The sequence below is a fragment of the Megachile rotundata genome, chromosome 16 (assembly GCF_050947335.1).
Source record: "Megachile rotundata isolate GNS110a chromosome 16, iyMegRotu1, whole genome shotgun sequence".
Classification (NCBI taxonomy): Eukaryota; Metazoa; Arthropoda; class Insecta; order Hymenoptera; family Megachilidae; genus Megachile; species Megachile rotundata.
In genome coordinates this window covers 5,590,119-5,611,723 of record NC_134998.1, presented here as the reverse complement: position 1 = coordinate 5,611,723, position 21,605 = coordinate 5,590,119, and the positions used below count along the sequence as shown (strand labels likewise).

At 34.1% G+C, this 21,605-nt stretch overlaps 1 protein-coding gene across 2 annotated transcripts in view; it reads left to right on the top strand.

Annotated features, from left to right (window-relative positions):
- The window catches only part of LOC100882449 (CCR4-NOT transcription complex subunit 6-like twin), a 620,172-nt gene that overhangs the window by 72,105 nt on the left and 526,462 nt on the right, over positions 1–21,605 (top strand). The window lies entirely within an intron of this gene.

Below are 21,605 nucleotides of genomic sequence, written 5' to 3'. Positions count from 1 at the left end.
ACTTGAAACGGAATCATGAAACAGTAGTGACGTACTCGAGTCGCACTCGTGATACACTTATGACGTACTTGAGACGGAATCATGAAACAGTAGTGATGTACTCGAGTCGCATTTGTGATGTACTAGTGACACTCTCATGACTGACAGGACATTTATGATGCACTTACGAAACACCTGTGACATGATCGTAATGTATTCGTGATAGACTCGTGATAGAATCGTGATGTACTCGTCACACAGTCGTGATGCAGTCGTGACATACTTGTGACACATTCGTGATAAAGTCGTGATGCGGTCATGATATACTCGTGATGTACCCGTGACACATTCGTGACGCACTTGAGATACATTAGAGATGTATTTTTGACACGTTGGTGACGCATTAGTGACGCATTTGTAATAAAGTCGTGACGTATTGGAGTCGTGTTCGTGATAGAACTATGACGCATTTGTGACGTACTCGTGTTGCTCTTCTAATACATTCGTGACGCACTATTGATAGAATAATGAACCACTAGCAACACATTTGTGACACACTCGTGACGCTCTTCTGACACATTCGCGACGCAGTATTGATAGAATTGTGAACCATTAGCAACGCGTTTGTGACGCACTCGTGACGCAATTGTGTCGCACTATTGATAGAATAGTTAACCACTGGCAACGCATTTGTGACGGACTCGTGACGCACTATTGGTAGAATACTGAACCACTAGTGTCGCATTTGTGACACACTCGTGACGCATTTGTGACCTAATATTGAAAGAATAGTAAACCACTAGCGACGCTTTGATGACGCACTCGTGACGCTGTTCCGAAACATTCGTGACGTACTCACAACACAATCATGACGTACTCGCGACACATTCATGACGCACCACTGACGCACCTCAATTCTAACTTAACGTAATCTAATTCCCGTTTTGAACATAGTTCAATTTCAAGTTCATTAGTAATTATAATCTACACAGTCAAGGATAATTAAATATAAAGTATGTGCACCGTTGCATCTCTACTTGTCTTAACATCGCACAGTACGCAATTAATTAGCATTAACTATTCCATTCATACCGGATCAAAATAACTTCCATATCCCTCTGACCCACATTTTTCCAATTCATGAACACGATAACCTAACCAAACACCCACCACGAGGTGTCAATGACTTCTCTCTCATCGAGGAGTGCTACCGATTCTTCATCTACAACGTGGGTCGGCAAGATGTTATAATTCGCCCACGTTGCAATTCGCCGAGTTCCTTAAACTTTCGTTTCTTTCTTTTCCCACTGCAACCAGTTTTTCAATTGTCCTGTAAACTTAAACAGCGTTTCGTGAACCCGAAAGATTATGGAGAAAGCAAACTTTCACCTTCGCTGATGTTATCGTACAACTTCTGTGTCGTGAAATAAGTTTCCTTTTTAAGGGGGTTATACCGGGTGTCGCATTTCAAATGAAATTCTTAAAAACTTTTAAATTTATTCATTTTATATTATGGGGCTTGTTAAATGAAGTTATATAATGAATATCTTAAATAAAATATACTTTGTGATATATTAATATGACGTGGATAAATATATTTATTAATTGAAGTTGAATAATCAAAGTGCAAAATCATTTTTTCTTTTTTACATAAATATTAACATATTCTGGGTGAACATAATTGTTAATCAAAATTATATAAACAAAATATTAAATCAAATATATTTGTGACATATTAATATGCTGTAGATGAATGTATTTATTTATGGAAATTGAATAATCAACATACAAAATCAATTTTTTTTACATATACATTAACATATTATGAGGGAACACATATGTTCATCAAAATTATGTAATCAAAATATTAAAGCAAATATACTTGTGATGTATTAACATGCTGCAGATGAATGCATTTATTAATTCCAACTAAATAATCAACATACAAACTCAATTTTTTTTTACATATACATTAACATATTCTGGGGGAACACATATGTTCATCAAAATTATGTGATCAAAATATTAAAGCAAATATACTTGTGATGTATTAACATACTGCAGATGAATGTATTTATTAATTTCAACTAAATAATCAACATACGAAATCAATTTTTTTTACATATACATTAACATATTCTGGGGGAACACATATGTTCATCAAAATTATGTAATCAAAATATTAAAGCAAATATACTTGTGATATATTAACATGCTGCAGATGAATGTATTTATTAATTCAAACTAAATAATCAACATACAAAATCAATATTTTTGCATATAGATTAACATGTACTGGGTGAACATATCTGTTAATTAAAATTGACTAATGAACATATGAACTTAATACATATTTTTAATGTACCAACATGTTATGGGACAACATAGGTATTAATTAAAGTTGTATAATCAAAATTTTTAATCAAAACATTTGTAATATATTGACATGTTGTGGATAAACATATTTATTAATTAAAATTGAGTAACCAAAATATAAAATCAAACATATGTGTAATATATTGACATGCTGTGGATAAACATTTTTATTAATTAAAATTGAGTAACCAAAATATAAAATCAAACATATTTGCAATAAATTGACATGTTGTGGATAAACATATTTATTAATTAAAATGGAGTAACCAAAATATAAAATCAAACATATTTGTAATATATTGACATGATGTGAATAAGCATATTTATTAGTTAAAATTCATTAACCAAAATATAAAATCAAACATATTTGTAATATATTGTCACGCTGTGGATAAACACATTTATTAGTTAAAATTGAGTAACCAAAATATAAAATCAAACATACTTGTAATATATTGACATGTTGTGGATAAACACATTTATTAATTAAAATTGAGTAACCAAAATATAAAATCAAACATATTTGTAATATATTGACATGCAGTGGATAAACATACTTATTAATTAAAATTGAGTAACCAAAGTATAAAATCAAACATATTTGTAATACATTGACATGTTGTGGATAAACATTTTTATTAAAATTCATTAACAAAATCAACCATATTTGCAAAATACATGGAAATTATATAAAGCGAAGATTAAAATTGCATCATTTATATTTAATTAAAAAAACCGTATTATTAAACCAATATCAGGACCCTAAATTTCAGGTTACATTATTAATTTCCCGTACGCTCATGCGTCACATCGCAATTACCGAAGAATTCCGCGTACTATCTGATGCCACAAATTCTCACACTCCGCGGTAAACTAAAAAAAGTCGAAAACCTGTTCAATTATCCCGAATCATTAATCCGAGCGTCGAGTTTGCATAATTTGCAAATCGGTAGCGGCGTATTAAAACTCATTACACGTTACAGGATGAAAATTTCGTTTTACCACGATGTAACGAAGCAGGATAACGATTGTAGTTCGTTAAAAAATCCGCACGTAGAAATGTTATAACGTCGCGAAATTGGCAGTATTTTTTAGCCCCGTTAATGACACGGTGTCATCGTCGTTCGCTCGAATTGTCATTCGGTGAACACGGTTCCGCTTTGTTAATTAATCCGTCCCGTTTTTCATTCAATTAGCTGTTTGCAAATCGCTTTATTTCGCACGAGGAAAGAGCGGCTCTTTGAAATATTGGGTCAAAGCTAATCACGTCGGAGAAATTCGTGACTGACGTCGAACGTATTCAGAAAAAGCCTCTCTGCGAGTTCGAATTAACGTTTCTAACGAGTGACAGCTCATTATCTGATCAGCGCATTGTTCGATCACCCATTACGTGCCTTTTCACTGACCTAATCATTCTCTTACAGAGCTGCTAATCGATTTGTTTCATTGGCTCGTACTTTTGTGCAAAAGTGTACTTTGTTAGGGACTGTATTTGCCTTTGGTCATTGAAAGTGGGTGAATGGTGTTTGATATAAATTTTAATGAAATTTAGTGGATTTGAAATGTTTTATGGTGGGTTATTTTGGTGGATTTATGGAAACGTGGGGTGGAGATGTAGGATGCAAGTTTTTGGAAATTTTTGATGTGGATGGTGGAATTTGGTGATTTGAGGAATTGGAGGGTTTGAGAAATGGGAATTTGTGTTTGAGAATTTTAGTATTTGAACAGTTTTGAAATTGCATATTTGGAAATTTGAATAGTTGGAAATTTTAGAATTTCAGATGTGAAAATTTGGAAATTTGAGTTTTTGGGAATTTTGGAATTTGGGATGTGTAAATTTGGAAATTTGAGTTTTTGAGAATTTTGGAATTTGGGATGTGTAAATTTGGAAATTTGAGTATTTAGGAATTTTTAAATTTGGGATGTGAAAGTTTGGAATTTGTAGAATTTGAGATATGAGAGTTTAGAAATTTTAAGATTTGATATATGAGAAGTTGGAAATTTTGAGATTTGACATATGAGAAGTTGCAAATTTTGAGATTTGAGACACGAGAAATTGGAAATTATGGGATTTGAGATACGGGAAGTTGGGAATTTTGAGATTTGAGATGTAAGAAGTTAGGAATTTTGAGATTTGAGATATCAGAAGTTTGAAATTTTCAGATTTGACATATGAGAAGTTGGAAATTTCAAGATTTGATATATGTTAAGTTAGGAATTTTGAGATTTGAGATATCAGAAGTTTGAAATTTTCAGATTTGACATATGAGAAGTTGGAGATTTTAAGATTTGATATATGAGAAGTTAGGAATTTTGAGATTTGAGATATCAGAAGTTGGAAATTTTAAGATTTGATATATCAGATGTTGGAAATTTTGAGATTTGACATATGAGAAGTTGGAAATTTCAAGATTTGATATATGAGAAGTTAGGAATTTTGCGATTTGAGATATCAGAAGTTTGAAATTTTCAGATTTGACATATGAGAAGTTGGAGATTTTAAGATTTGATATATGAGAAGTTAGGAATTTTGAGATTTGAGATATCAGAAGTTGGAAATTTTGAGATTTGATATATCAGATGTTGGAAATTTTGAGATTTGACATATGAGAAGTTGGAAATTGTGAGATTTGAGATATGAGAAATTGGGAATTTTGAGATTTGAGATATGAGAAATTGGGAATTTTGAGATTTGAGAATGAGAAGTAGGAAATTTTGAGATTTGACATATCAAAAGCTGGAAATTTTTAGATTTGAGATATGAGATGTTGGAAATTTTGAGATTTCAGATATAAGAAGTTGGAAACTTTGAGATTTGATAACTGAGAAGTTGGAAATTTTGAGATTTGAGGCGTGAAAATTTGGAAATTTGAGTTTTTTGCTATTTTGGGAATTTGAGATACAAGAATTTGTAAATTTTGAGGTTTGAGATGTGAAATTTTGGAATATGGGATTTTAGAATTTTGTAATTGTGGGATTTGAAATGTGAAAGTTTAGAAATTTGACAACTGAAATATTTAAAAATTTGTGATATGAAAATTTGGAAATTTGAGTGTTTGGCGAGTTCTATAACCTAAAATTTCAGTAATTACTAATCTGTATATTTAGAATTACTAGAAATTCTTGATTTGAATGTTCAAAAATTAAAAAATTTGAAACTTCAAAATATAACTCCAAATGCCTTCTTTTCAGCTGTACACCGAAAACACATAATTCTTTTTCCCAAAATCTTTCCACTATAATCCCCACACAAAAATAGTATTTTACATCTACCTCGCTTATTAATTTTAATTAATATCCAATTAAACAATTTCCATATTTCAACAATTAACATCAATCTCCAACAAAACTCTCCAACTATACTTCACAATACAAACTACTCAACAAAACATTAATCACTAACTTTCCTATTATAAATACAAAAACGAAACTACTTATTAATTAATAATTATTCCCACTTCACACCCCGATAATCTCAATTAAACTAATTACCATATATCACTTAATTCTCCCAACAAAACGTCCACATTCCGTAAACCACAAAGAACAAATAATAACCAGGTAAGATCGTCCGTTCCCCACTTAATGATACCGTCTTCTATTTATTTACCCCCCTAACCGCGGTTTCATAAATAGCAACGGTCCGCTGTTAATTTGCATCGGAATGGCTTAGAAAGGGTCGAATTTTCCACGGATCGACCTTGCGTCGAGTGAAACGGGCAAAGGAGGCCGCCTAATTGTTGCTACTTAAGGAAAATTAAGCTGGCCGCGCGTTCATTTCGAACAGCTCGAGGACAGTCGGTTCAGCGAGCAAAAAGTAGCCCTGGTAATGAGCACCAATTACTATAAGAGCGATAAGTGCACGCCGCTTGCTCGAGTGGATCTTGAAGCATCGACCGCGAAAGAAAGCACCTGAGCATCGTAAAGCTATCGTTGAACCTTGTTCTTCGGCCGTTTTCCTCTTGAAATATGGTAACGCTGACTATTTCGCCACGTGAAACGGTAAACGCTACGCCATTCTGTACCGCGAGCGAGCTTTCTTGCTCCAATTTGCTTCCACCGAGTATTTAAGTGTTGTTCTGTAGAGGATGCGGAAAGCTTCGGGAAGAGAATTTTGTTTAGGAGTAATTAAGTGGTTTGTTTACGATTCAGGGATTTTGGGTATTGGCGGGAAATTATTGGTATGTTTGTTTGTGTGTTGCGGTAGGTTCAGGTAGATTCAGTAAGGTTTGGCGAATGTTGGGGTAGTTTTGGGGGAGTTGGGAGATTTTCAAGTTGTGATTTGAGAATTTAGGGAAATTTGGGGATTTTTGAGATTTTGGAAATTTAACAATTTTATCAAATTTAGGAATTATACAAAATTTAGGGAAATTGGAAACTTTATTAAATTTGGGAATTTTAGTAAATTTAAGACATTTGAGAACTTTAAAAAATTTGGTAAATTTAAGAAATTTGATGAACTTAGAAAATTTTGGGAATTTAGAAATTATAGAAAATTTAGCAAATTTAGCAAATTTAGGAATTTTAGTAAATTTAAGACATTTGAGAAATTTAAGAAATTTGGGAAATTTGGAAAATTAGGGAAATTTAAGAAATTTGACAAAGTTAGAAAATTTAGGGAATTTAGGAAGTTTGGGAAATTTAGGAAATTTGGGAAATTTAGTAGATTTGGGAAATTTGGGAAATTGCGGAAATTTAAGAAATTTGACAGTTAGAAAATTTATGGCATTTAGGAAGTTTGGGAAATTCAGGAAATTTAGGAAATTTCAGAAATTTAAGAAATTTAACAAGGTTAGTGAAATTAAGAAATTTAGGAAATTTGGGAAATTTAGGAAATTTAGGAAATATAGGAAAGGTAGAAAATGTAGTAAATTTAGGAAATTTAGGAAATTTAGAAAATGTAGTAAATTTAGGAAACTTAGCAAACTTAGTAAACTTAGAAAATTTTAATTTAAGAAGTTTAGAAAGGATTTAAAATTTAGAAATTTCAAAATTAGTCGGATTTTTAAAATTTGAGAATTTGGGTTTTACTAAAAAATTTAAGAATGCAAGAATTTGGGGACTTTTAGGGAATTTTGAAATTTACAATTTCCAAATTGCGAATTTAGATATTTTGGTTTTGCAAATTTGGAGTTCGCTAATTTTGGAGTTTACTAATTTGGAATTTGGAAATTTGGAAATTTGGAAGTTTGCTAATTTTGGAATTTGGGAATTTTGGAATTGGAAAATTTGGGAATTTGGAAGTTTTGGAATTTGAAAATTTTGGAATTTGGAAGTTTTGGAATTTGGAGGTTTTGGAATTTGAAAATTTTGGAATTTGGAAGTTTTGGAATTTGGAAATTTTGGAGTTTGAAATTTTTGGAATTTGGAAATTTTGGAATTGGAAAATTTTGGAATTTCCAAATTTAGAATCTAGAAGTTTTCGAATTTGGAAGTTTTGGAATTTGAAAATTTTGGAATTTGGAAGTTTTGGAATTTAGAGGTTTTGGAATTTGGAAGTTTTGGAATTTGGAAATTTTGGAGTTTGAAATTTTTGGAATTTGGAAATTTTGGAATTGGAAAATTTTGGAATTTCCAAATTTAGAATCTAGAAGTTTTGGAATTTGGAAATTTTGGAATTGGAAAATTTTGGAATTTGGAAGTTTTGGAATTTAGAGGTTTTGGAATTTGGAAGTTTTGGAATTTGGAAATTTTGGAGTTTGAAATTTTTGGAATTTGGAAATTTTGGAATTTGGAAATTTTGGAATTTGGAAATTTTGGAATTTGGAAATTTTGGAATTTGGAATTTGGAATTTGGAAATTTTGGAATTTAGAAATTTTGGAATTTGGAATTTGGAATTTGGAAATTGGAAATTTTGTAATTTGGAAATTTTGGAATTTGGAAATTTTGGAATTTGGAAATTTTGGAATTTGGAAATTTTGGAATTTGGAATTTGGAAATTTTGGAATTTTGAAATTTGGAAATTTGGAAATTTAGAAATTCCAACTTTGCCCATTAAAAAGTACAGAAACTTCCATCAAACCTAACCCAAAACACTTGGATAACAAACTATACAATATCCAAAGAAAACATTTTTGTCTCTGTAACTATGCAAGTAGTGACATAATTTCAAGTAAAAATATGCGTTGAAACATTACGATATCTAGGTAAACTAATGACCGTGCGAAATTATCAAATGGATAGTGATTACACAGCCGTGTTATTATGTTGCACTGCATTCTAATCTTCTGCATGCGAGTGACGTTGCGCATGCACGCGGTTTATGTAAATGGGCGCTTGGAACGGTACATGTCTAGGATTCAGTGTTCTCGAATTTGTGCTGAACTTTCTGGATTTTGCTACTCTTTTAAATTTTATGTTAATTCTGCGGTTTGAATTTCAGATTTTTATTACCGACATTATAGGTAATGTATAATAGCACGTACGATTTTCTTTTCCTACTTTATATTTTTATAAATTCTGTATTTATACTTTGGCGAATTTTCTTGGTTACAGTTTTTTGTATTTAAGAATTTTCAAATTTTCTTAGGTACATATTCTCAAATTTGTGTTTTTAGAAATTAAGAGATTTTCTTATATATTTTTGAATTTGTATATTTAATAATTATTAAATTTAATATTTCAAATTTTTATGTGTAAATATTTGCAAATTTTCTTATGTAAATATTTTGAAATTTGCATATTTAACAATTTTTTTATTTTCTTGCATAAATATCTGCAAATTTGTGTGTTTAATAATTTGCAAATTTTATTATGCAAATATTTTCAGATTTGCACATTTATCAATTTTAAAAATTTTCTGATTCAAAAATGTCAAATTTGCAATCTATTAATATTTGCCACATGAGCTAATAATATTGACATTCCCATTTGTCAACATGTCAGACGCACACAATACTTGTCAAGCTTAAACTATAAAAATTTAAAAATGAAAGCTCCAATTAAGAAATGAAGTCTGTGAATTTATAAACGCAATCACTTAAGAAATTAAAAAATTTTCTCAACTCCTTCATGAAAATTTATACGAATTTCCTAAGTTTACAAACTTACGAAGTTTCACTTCATTCGCTGGACCTTAACATGCAAGAAAAATTGATAAAACGAATTCAAAAGTTTAAAATTCCGAAAATGAGTTTCCTGCCTTTTCAAAGCACAAAAAAGGAGCAGAAAATAAAACGGGAATTAATCTGCCTCGTAGAGTCTATTTAAAATAAACGAAGACATCAAAAGTTTCCTGCTGAAACTTGATTACTTAAAAGTTTTCATGGGGAAAAAAGAGGATCTTTACTTTACGATGCGTTATAACTACGTAACAAGGAGAGCAACCCAAGTATGACCCTTTAAATTTTAATGAGCTTTGGCTTGTTAATAGATCATGTTCAAAGAAGTGAAGAAATAGCCCGTCCGAAAGATCAAACCCTTTCTGAATTCCGTATTCGAGTCGTTTATCCTGAAAGTGGGGCCTTTTCGAAAAAATGAAGATAATATATAAAAGCATGATATTTTTATCTGTAATCTATAGTGAAAATAATTGAAAAGACTCGTATCGTAAATTAAGTCAGGCTAAATTTCTTTAGGTGACTTGTCATAATTTATCGAATAGGGTTAGATAATAATGTCCACGTTTTGTGCAGGTGAAATATGCTAATGTGTGATATATGTTAATACGATTCGAGATCTTAACTTGAATGAGTTAACTCGTTCTTTATAGTTACCAGCTAATTTCATAATAGTCGCAATACTCTTGCTTGACTAAAAATGTGTAACAAATTAACAACCGTAGGTGCTGTGCGAAATGAATCGAGGTTATGTAACGTGTCACGTTTGGGACAGGAATTTCTTTCGAGTGTTCATTTTGGGGTTTGGAAGTAAGGTTAAATGCTGATGGGTGATTTATAATGGTCACAAATGTCTTTTGTAACAGTTGCACCGTGTGCGTAGACATAACCTAAAAATACTTTGTCCGAAGCTCTTTTCGGACACTTCCTTTCATTTTGGTGAATATACTTTAGTTCTGGGTATCCTAGAAAATACAAGTGGTCTAAATACTAGATAATCTGTGGAACCAAGTATGTAGCCCTTATTTGGACCAGGGACGCCTAAAACAATGGCGGCCATTGCACGATAGAACAACGTAACTTATGATAAAATCTTTTAATGTCAGCAATGATAAGCTTGAGTTCAACAGATCATTGCTAAAATACTAAAAACGGTAAAATCTTTTTAGATGAAATAAGTAAAATTACAGGTTGTACAAGATTACGTTAATGGTAACAATATGGCGACTGCTTCCCTCGACATCACTTCTACTGAATCATTTCATTCTACTTCCACTAGGGTGAACCCTAACTCTATACTTAGCTCATATAAAACTAACTGGCTCGTACTTGCACCCTAACCTGTATTTAAACCATTTTCTCCATGTATAAGAACTTCCGTGGTTATCGCACCATACGTGCCTTATAACCATAAGTGTTGCCATATCATGCATAGATATTGCCATATCTTCCCATAGAACTTTTTAATAATACCGAAGTATGAAAGTTTACACCACTTCCTCTTCGGAGAATGACGTTTGCAAGCCATGAAAGAAAAGGTAAATCGATGGTTTTTGGCTTTCAATTTCAGCAACGATCATCAATATCTTTTGAAGTCTCACGTACAGCGTATCCACCGTCGAGTGTTTATTTTCTTTCGTCGAAACGTGTATTACGACTCTTGAGCCACGAGTTTAGGTTTAACGTACATACGTGCGTGACGCATCAGCCATTTTTTGAATGAAACTCGTCCTTCCCGCTATTCCTGCACGTGACGACCTTTCGAAACATCCGCGTTGGAATGTAACGGAGAAACATCAGGAAATCGTTGATACTTTCTGTGCTTTTGCCAATGCTGCTGAATTATTGAGCCGACCATCGCGTGCACTCTTAATCCTTTGAGACATATGATGAACCTACGTGCGTATGCAAACTTGTGAACTCCACATATGCAAGCTTGTGAATCTCGTGTGTGTATGAAAATCTATGAACTTTACGTATGCTGTTCATAAACTTTGTGGAAATGCACCCCATACTTAAGGATGAAATCTTGTGAGGCCCATGTGTGTACAGAAACTTGTAAACTCTACATTTGCGTATGTAAACACCAATTAATGCTTTGGTTGCACTCCATGTGTATGTTTGGAAGCATATGAACTTCATGTGTACGTATGGTAACATATGAACTTCATGTGCACGTATGGTAACATATGAACTTCATGTGTATGTATGGTAACATATGAACTTCATGTGTATGTATCGTAACATATGAACTTCATGTGCACCTATGGAAGCCTATGAACCTCACGTGTACGTATGAACATATATGAACCCTATACATACTGATGCAATTCTATGAACTCTATGTATGTGTATAAAACTTATATACCTTACATTTGCATATTCAAAACTGTGAACACCATGTGTGCGTATGAAAGTCTGTAAACCTCATATGTATGTGTGAAAACCTATGAACCCTATATTTGTATATGAAAGTCTATGTACCTCATATGTGTGAGAGGTAACCTGTGAACCTATATATCAATCTACGTGTCTATGAAAACTTGTAAACCTCACACTTGCGTATGCAAACCAGTAAACACTATATATGTGTAAAATAAGTAAAGCACATGTGCACATATGAAAGCCTATGAACTTCATATGTATGTACATAAATCTGAACCCTATGTATGTTTATGAAAACCTATGAACCTCGTATGCACGGAAGCTTATGAACCCCATTCGTGCAGAAGCCTATAAATCCCATGTGTGTGTACAGAAACCTGTGAATCCACATGTGCATACTGAAACCTGCGAACCCCATGTGTACGTACTGGAATATAATTCATCACTGCTTACGGTTACAATAGATTCCTGTCTCTTCAAATACTTGTAGCTTAGTGGTTTGATTACTATTGACGAATAGGGTTATGGGATGAAGGTAGCAACTTGACAAATCTTTAGAGTTAGTGACTTTAGTTAGTCACTAAAGTATCTTATATTTCTTAGACAGGTAGACCTAAATTCCTAAATTCCAAAAATTCTCCAAATTCCCTAAATTTCCCCATTCTAATAATCTTCCAAATTCTCTAAAGTCGATAAATTTCCTAAATTCCAAAAGTTCTCCAAATTCCCTAAATCCCTTGCACCCCCTAAATTCCCTAAATTCCTCCATTCTTAACAATCTCCCAAATTCTTTAAACTCGATAAATTTCCTAAATTCCAAAAATTCTCCAAATTCCCTAAATCTCCAAAATCCCCTAAATTCCCTAAATTCCCCCATTCTTAACAATCTCCCAAATTTTCTAAAGTTGATAAATTTCCTAAATTCCAAAAATTCTCCAAATTCCCTAAGTCCTCAAAATCCCCTAGATTCTCCCGTTCTTAACAATCTCCCAAATTCTCTGAAGTCGATAAATTTCCTAAATTGCAAAAATTCTCCAAATTCCCTAAATCTCCAAAATCCCCTAAATTCTCTAAATTCCCTAAATTCCCATTCTTAACAATCTCCCAAATTCTGTAAAATCGATAAATTTCCTAAATTGCAAAATTTCTCCAAATTCCCTAAATCCTCAAAATCCCCTAAATTCTCTAAATTCCCTAAATTCTCATTCTTAACAATCTCCGAAATTCTCTAAAGTCGATAAATTTCCTAAATTCCAAAAATTCTCAAGTTTTTCGCTATCTTAACAAATCCCTAAATTTGTAAATTAGAAAATATGAATGTCACGACGCAATGCGTGGGTCCTAGTAACCCCAAACACCGTCAACCATGAATTAAAGGATTATTCATAGGACTAATTAACCGGTTGGCGAGACAGCCAAGAAGACTCGCACACGTTGTTGGCATAGGTTGCGCTATATTTCTGCACAGCTCGCTTCAACGCCCAGACGCCGACACCGGTTTTTCTTTTTCCTCTTCTGCTCGTAAACGAGATACACTTGCCAACGAACAGTCAAGAATCCGCTGCATTACGCCCACGTGTCGGTTAAACCCTTGCTTGCATCCTTACGATTTAATTAACTCAATCGTACACCACTTTGTCGGACTTCTACCGCGTCTTTATCTTTTACTTAAAACATACTTCAATTTTTTAATAATATTCATTTAGAGATTTCCAAAATTTTTCATTTATTAATATCACTTTTAATGGGTCAAGAAAGAAACTGCGAGATTTTTGTGTCAAAGTCAGATTTGCTCAAATTACAAATTTGAAAATATTGTCATTCAGAAATTATGGGGATTTCAAAAATCTAGGGAATTAGAAATTTGGATATTGAACTGCTTGAAAACCTAGGGATTTGTACCCTCAGGAATATCAAAATAAATGCGTTTAACTTTAGACCAAGGTCTCGTTCTGAACACCCTACGAAAACGGCAATATAACGAGAGTAACAAAATCCCAACCTTCACGGTATCTTCATCAAAACTTCAGCTCCGTCGAAGTCAAAGTTGTTAACGCTTGAAATAAAAGTGCTTTAAATCGAGATTTTCATTATTTTTCTCTGTCGGACACTCGAGTAATTCTGCAGGTGTAGTTGTGGAATACGTCGCACACCGGTGTACACAACTGTTTCGGATAACGTGCGGTTGTTATTCGTTCGGGCACGTTTTGCAGAAAGGTCTCGCCCTCGATAAATCTCCGCGCATAGAGATTTCGTTGTACAGTGCCGGTAGCGGTCTGTCAGGATTGTTAATTTCGCAGACACACGTGGAATGAATCGAGCGTGGTGTGGTTACGGAGCAGTCGTCTCTCTCCTCGTCGCGCGAACAGGTACTGGTTGCAAGAGAAATTCAACAGTGTAGGCAGAAGTTGGACGTTGTTATCTGCTCGAAGGGAAATACCAGATCGATGCAAAAGATTTGAAGATATGCTGTAAAACTTGCTTGTTAAAGACATGGTTGCTGAAGAAAAACAACAGTGCAGACAGAAAACTCGTGGAGCTGATTTTTTGTTCTCGAATTGCTGTCAGCCGTCCGGGAACTTGAAGCTGTGAGATTCGCATCGAGTGCAACACGTTTACTTTTAATCCTGCATAATCCTTGCTTATTTTGTGGTACAAGGATTATATGAAATGGAACTAGTTATCTAATTTTAAAATAACACTGATTTATTCGTTTCAGGATATAAAACAGGATTCGTGTTTTTGAAGTAGTAGCAATAATTGTACGAAGATACAAAATTATGGTATATTGCTTAGCACCATTCGGTAGGGAATGAAAAATTGAGAAGAAAAGTCTTATACCATTTTTCGATACGATGTGTAGTTCGCCTGTAATTAGTTATTGAAATAAGGCTATCAGCGCACAGTTAAGGGGCGGAGCAACGGCCGCCATTTTGCGCGACAGCCGCCATTTCGCACTCGCAGCTCCGTGATTGGTTAATCACATCAAACTTCAATCATTCATTACTACGAAACTATACGTCGTATCGAAAAATGGTATAAGACTTTTTTTCTCAGTTTTTCATTCCCTGTCGATTGGTATCCATGCACTATTATATGTGTTTTTAATTTCCTGTATGCATGGTTATTTTATATTGAATACACTGATGAAAAGTAATCAGTAATTTTTTAGGAATTTCTAAAATAGATGTCCTTACACCATTCTCCAGTGGAAATGAATTATCTCGCAAACGAATGGGAATAGAATGCAAGATCAATTTAGAGACGTTCGATGCAACGCTATCAGACGACTGCACGACCCGTGCCGCCCATTCTACCTCTGTCCTGTCCGTATCACGCAAATCACCTCCGTTTCATTACCATTCCATTCAGTTGCAATTTCATGTTTCATCGTCCTTTCCCCCTCCACCTTAGTTGTGTTCTGTGCCACCCACTAATCGGCGAATCCAATCCGCCTACGCTTAATAGGACTTGTCGCGCGCGCGTTTCGAGCGTGCACGACCGATCTGCACTTGTACCGACCATTAGTGATAAAAGGTACAGCGTCAAATGGTCGATCGCTGCGTGGAAATTAATCATAATTACGCGGCCCTTTAAGCGAGCACGCGATTTCTGCTCGCCGTTTGCTGAGTCATGAGATGCACTCGATTATTTCTATTAGCGATGAAATTTTGCGATACTGTTTGTACCTAATCCTTGTCAGAATAAATGAACTGTACTCGGTTAATATATGTAGGTTTCTGCAGCTTTAAATTCATGTATTACGTCTCTACACTTGGAGATCACTGTATGTTCCATATTCACATGTGCTCAAGGTACACATGTGATTTGAACTCTTAGTAAGGTTTCTGTATGTTTTTACAGTCCCTGTGTCTCAAGATCCCTATAGATCTTATGTGTATGCCTATATGACATAGTTACATACCGAGATTCCCATACGTCCCGAATTTTTATATGTTCTGAATATATGGCCTAGATAGCAAGGTCTCCATACGCCCGAGGTCCTCGTATGACCTAGATTCTTGTGTCCCGAGTACCCCGTACGCCACAGGTCCTCATATGACCTACATCCCGAGATTCCTATACGCCACAGGTCTTTATATGACCTATATCTTCAGTTTCCCATACGCTACAGGTCTTCATATGATCTATATATGGTCTAATCGTTCTAAATACCTGTACGCATCAGATTCCTATACGTCTGAAATACCTATACGTTTCGGATCTCTGTGTTCTGAGATCACTATAAGCCCCATATCTCTTCATACGTTGCACGTCCTCATATGACCTAGATCCATATATGACATTCTAATACTAAGTTCTTGTATTGCCCTAAGTTCTTGCATGGGTCCTTACGCGCTATATGTCCTTAATTTTAAGAATTCTGTATGCCTCAAATTTCTGTGGGTTCCCTAATTTTCTATACGCTTCACCTTCTTGTATCTCCAAAATTCTACATGCGAACACATACATGCTGTACCTAAGAAATTAAACTGAAAGTATATGATTAAACGTGGATAAAGCTTGAATCTTATATCATCTGATTCTTTACCTTAATTTTGAGTAACGGATAACGAAAGTTAAGATCTGTCCTCAACTTTCCATTCAGATGTTAATCTCAACTTGCATAATTCTATTTTGCAGAGAACTCTCCGCAGTTCAATTTGCTTAGACGACTTTTAATCCGACTTTTAATTTGCACTAATTTGCGCCGCTGCTTTGTCGCGTGAAACGGAAGTTGACCCAACGCCGAAAGGAAGTAACATGAATTTTGAAACAACTGGAAACAGGAACTCTGTACTTACTTCGGTACGTTCAAATGTTTCCGATAAAACAACTGCGGAAAATTTGATTTCGGGAACGGGTTTGTGTATTCATGTAACTTTATGCTCTGGATATTCGTGAATTTCTGTAGTCCAAAATTTTTACAGTTGCAAGCTTGGTATCTCAATATTTTTGAGGCATCAAAATTTCTGATAAATTTGAAGTATAACAATTTTTGATCAACTTGAGGCATCACAACTTCTAATAAAATTGAAGCATCAAATTATCTGATAAATTTGAGGCATCAAAACTTCTGATAAAGTTGAAGCATCAAATTATCTGATGAATTTGAGGCATCAAAATTTCTGATAAAATTGAAGCATCAAAATGTTTGATAAACTTGAGGCATCAAAATTACTTATAAAATTGAAGCATCAAGATTTCTGATAAACTTGAGGCATCAAGATTTCTGATAAATTTGGGACATTAAAATTTCTGATAGACTTGAAGCATTAAAATTTCTGATAAACTTGAGGCATTAAAATTTCTGAAGAACTTGTAGCATCAAAATTTCTGATAGACTTGAAGCATTAAAATTTCTGATAAACTTGAGGCATTAAAATTTCTGATAGACTTGAAGCATCAAAATTTCTGATAGACTTGAAGCATCAAAATTTCTGATAAACTTGAAGCATCAAAATTTCTGATAGACTTGAAGCATCAAAATTTCTGATAGACTTGAAGCATCAAAATTTCTGATAAATTTGAGGCATCAAGATTTCTGATAAACCTGAGGCATCAAAACTTCTGATAAACTTGAAGTATCAAAATTTCTGATAAACTTGAGACATAAAAGTTTCTGATAAACTTGTAGCATCAAAATTTCTGATAGACTTGAAGCATCAAAATTTCTGATAAATTTGAGGCATCAAGATTTCTGATAAACCTGAGGCATCAAAACTTCTGATAAACTTGAAGTATCAAAATTTCTGATAAACTTGAGACATAAAAGTTTCTGATAAACTTGTAGCATCAAAATTTCTGATAGACTTGAAGCATTAAAATTTCTGATAAACTTGAAGCATCAAAATTTCTGATAGACTTGAAGCATCAAAATTTCTGATAGACTTGAAGCATCAAAATTTCTGATAGACTTGAAGCATTAAAATTTCTGATAAACTTGAGACATAAAAGTTTCTGATAAATTTGTAGCATCAACATTTTTAAAGAATTTGTAACATTAAAATTCATGGGTTTAAATATTCGAAAATGGTGAAATACAACAATATCTAGTTTCTATATCTTGAAAGGTATTTTTCATATTATACTATAATGACTGCATACTACAATAACTTCCTGTGTACATATACCCATCCGGCAATATATCGAGAGTTTCTACTCTTCTCCCATTTCGCCCACAATTTTACCAAATTTATTTATCGAATTCACCTCTGTTCCATCATAAGGTCAACCAGATTGTTCAATGTCAGTATATACATTAAACGAATACTTCTATATAACGGATTCTGTTCCATGAGATATTAAAATGGATGCAAAACGACCTAACGGAAATTCGAGCGTAGATACTGATGTCTACCCACGAGTTGGTGCGTGAGGCTGACGTGTTTAGAGCTTCGATTAGAATAGAAACATGGACGCCTTTTCGGTATATTGGCTCCCGCACACCAATTAGGCCAAAGACAGTCGGCAAACGTCTCGAGAGTGAGATAGTGCGAATTGCGTTCAGCAGTTATTGTCATTATTCTTATTTGCCGAAATGTAACTGGAAGTGTTCACGGTGGGTTAGGTGGAGCGAGTGGCTTCTTTTACTCTGGCTCGACCTACGCGCCAATTCCTGGCTTGTCTACAGTAGAGACTGTGATGATCCAAGGGAACGTAGGGATTCTGGAAGCTAGGAAATATGGCGATTCCGAGGACTGTGAGAATCTAGGGAATTCTGGAACTGTAGAGAATGTGGGGATGTGACCTAGGGATCCAGGGACTGTGGACTGTGGAGGTCCTAGCGAACTTAGAGGCACTGGAGACTGAAACTATGGATATGGAATCTGGGAGTCTTAGGAACCATGAAGACTCTAGGAACCATGGGATCTAGGTATCCTATAGTTCTTAGAGAATTTTTAGAGAGTGAAGTAGCAAATTGCGTTCAGTAGGTTTTATTATTATTTGCCGAAATGTAACTGGATGTGCTTTTACTTTGAGTCGATCACCAACTCGTGAGTTGGCACCTGTAAGTATTCATATAGAGATGTGGCTGGATATGACAGGATAAATATTCCGCATAAATAAAATGACCTTTCCTGGCGAGGTGTCGATATTCAAGCCGTGAATAGATTTCGAGATTTCGTTGGCCTACGCATTCGCGCACGTGCTTCGAGCCGGGACAAGGAATTAAGTTCGCTGGCGAGGTGAAGACACGCGTCGAATACGACAGCTAGCCATTTCAGACGGAATAATTTAGCATCTGCCTCGTGTTTAGAAATTCTCGTCTAGTTGGCCGGCGACACGATTATCGATTGTTTCTATACACACGCCGCGTATTAATCAACCTCCCCACTTTTTGCCTCCTCATACCACGATTCGCTCGTTGATACGACTCTTTTTGCACTTACCGATGTAACCATATGTATTCGCAAATAAATTCTTGTTGGAAATACTGTTCAATTTGCAGTATTGCAATGAAAATTACAATTTTTGCAACTTTATAAATATTATTGCAATAAATAAAGAAATGTAATAAAAATAAATATTTCATATTTGAAAATTTTCTTCCTATAAATTTCGAGACTGAAAATTAATTTCTGTATTTCCCAATATAGAAATATTTTAAATCTTCAAATTTTTCAATTTATGACCTTTAAATTCCCCAAACAACACATCTAAAAAGATAATCCTACTATTACACTAATAAAAATGTAACTAAAACATTACTCAATAAATATATCCATAAATAAACGATAAATATAATGACTGCAAAAAAAACTTTCACCCAGCGCAATTTAAACCAACCGTATCGTTTATCATAAAACTTTGAATGCAACTGTCCGATATCCCTTTACAACCCGTACCATCCCGGGAAATGATTATTTTCGTATGGAAACGTATTGCGTAACGTTAAAGAGGGAATTATTTTGAACGGAAATGCATTCGTATTTATCGCAGCGTAAACGAGCGCGAAATCCTATTAAAAATATTAATTGGAGGATTGTTTATCCGCTTCAATCAGTTCCAAGCGTTCGAAAAATATCGGAACAGGGACATTTATCAGTCCCGTTCGTTACGTTCATCCGTGTTTTTGCATCGACTGAGACCGATAAATTTTCATTTATCTGAATCGAAATTCTTTTTCATAACCGACAAAATAGTCGCCGGCATGTTACGCTTCGAGTGAATGAAATTGATTAAAACTAAATCGGGAAATGAGCGTTCTTTATTGCGCGAACGTTGCAAAAATGTTTCTTCGTGAACGCTAGGTGGACGCGATCGAAATTTGCTTGATCAATGTTTTACTCGCCAGTGAATACGTTGAAGTCTGTTAGATTGGAAACGTGGGAGAAGGACTGGAAGTTGTATGTATGAGTTAGTAATAGTGCGTATAGGATGGTTGGATGGTTCTAGGGATTTTGTAAGGGGGAATTTAGGGAACTGAGAGTTTGGAATGCAGGTATTTGGGTAGTTTGAGAGTTGGGGCATTTGGGGATTTGGCGAATTGGAGATTTGGGGATTTTTAAGATTTAGGGATCTGGGAGATTTGGAGTTTGAGAAATTCGGTATTTGGGAAATTTGGTATTTGAGAATTTTGGGAACTAGGGAATTTGGTATGTGAGAAATTTTGGATCTAGGGAATTTGATATGCGAAAAATTTGGGATCTAGGGAATTTGGTATTTAAGAAATTTAGTATTTGAGAAATTTGGGATTTGGAAAATTTGGAGTTTCAGAATTTTGGTATTTGAGAAATTTGGGATCTAGGGAATTTGGTATTTGAGAATTTTGGGATCTAGGGAATTTGGTACTCGAGAATTTTGTGATCTAGGGAACTTGGTATTTGAAAATTTTTGGATCTAGGGAATTTGGTACTTGAGAAATTTGGGATGTAGGGAATTTGGTACTTGAGGAATTTAGGATCTAGGGAATTTGGTATTTAAGAAATTTGGAATTTAGGGAAATTGATATTTGAGAATTTTGGGATCTAGGAAATTTGGTACTTGAGAAGTTTGGGATCTAGGGAATTTGGTACTTGAGAAGTTTGGGATCTAGGGAATTTGGTATTTGAGAAATTTGGGATATAGGGAAATTGATATTTGAGACGTTTGGGATCTAGGGAATTTGGTACTTGAGAAGTTTGGGATCTAGGGAATTTGGTACTTGAGAAGTTTGGGATCTAGGGAATTTGGTATTTGAGAAATTTGGGATATAGGGAAATTGATATTTGAGACGTTTGGGATCTAGGGAATTTGGTACTTGAGAAGTTTGGGATCTAGGGAATTTGGTATTTGAGAATTTTGTGATCTAGGGAATTTGGTATTTGAAAATTTTGGGATTTAGGCAATTTGGTATTTGAGAATTTTGTGATCTAGGGAATTTGGTACTTGAGGAATTTGGGATCTAGGGAATTTGGTACTTGAGAAATTTGGGATCTAGGGAATTTGGTACTTGAGAAATTTGGGATCTAGGGAATTTGGTACTTGAGGAATTTAGGGTCTAGGGAATTTGGTATTTGAGAAATTTGGGATCTAGAAAATTTAGAGATTTGGGAATGTAGCAATTTGTAAATTATAGTGACTTGAGAATGTAGAAATTTCAAGAACTAGGGAAATTTCGAAAACTATGAAATGTATATTAAGGAATTAAGAATATAGGAATTCTACAATATATGTTACAATATGTTTATAAATTATATTACAATGATTGCAAATTCCAACAATCTAGTAATTAATCCATTTGACTATACAACACTATAAAACGAACCAAAAGACCAAAACTAAAAATTTTCCAAATTCAAACAACTCGACCACAGTCCCCC